Source organism: Camponotus vicinus, unplaced genomic scaffold (genome assembly GCF_025532165.1).
Source record: "Camponotus vicinus isolate PSW18456_S1 unplaced genomic scaffold, iyCamVici1.0 SCAF_14, whole genome shotgun sequence".
NCBI classification, from domain to species: Eukaryota; Metazoa; Arthropoda; class Insecta; order Hymenoptera; family Formicidae; genus Camponotus; species Camponotus vicinus.
This window is the reverse complement of record NW_028141950.1, coordinates 14,870,888-14,871,272: the sequence shown is the minus strand read 5'-3', so window position 1 is coordinate 14,871,272 and position 385 is coordinate 14,870,888.

Genomic DNA, 385 nt, shown 5'->3' with positions numbered 1-385 from the left:
AAAAACGTTTTTTTTTTAATTTTTTTTTTTTTAGTCAATGGCAACACAGACACTTGCGTCGCATTTAACGATCACTGACATCGGATAAATTACATTGATCGACGAAAGACTAAAGATCGACGCGACGCAGTAACGGTTGATGCCGACTTGATAAAAAAAACGAAAAAACATCCACTTGCACGCCTGAGGGAAACCTCATCCCACTTCTGAGGCTGTAGGATAGTTGTTTTTAATTATTAATAAAGGAGTTAATAATAAAGACTATCCGGAAAGTCAAGGATTAGCACGATAAGGAGGACGTGATAATGTGCGTAGGTGGATGTCAAGATAAAACTGCCTTTCTCCCAAACACGTATATTGTCGCCTTACTTCTTGCTTGGCTCAC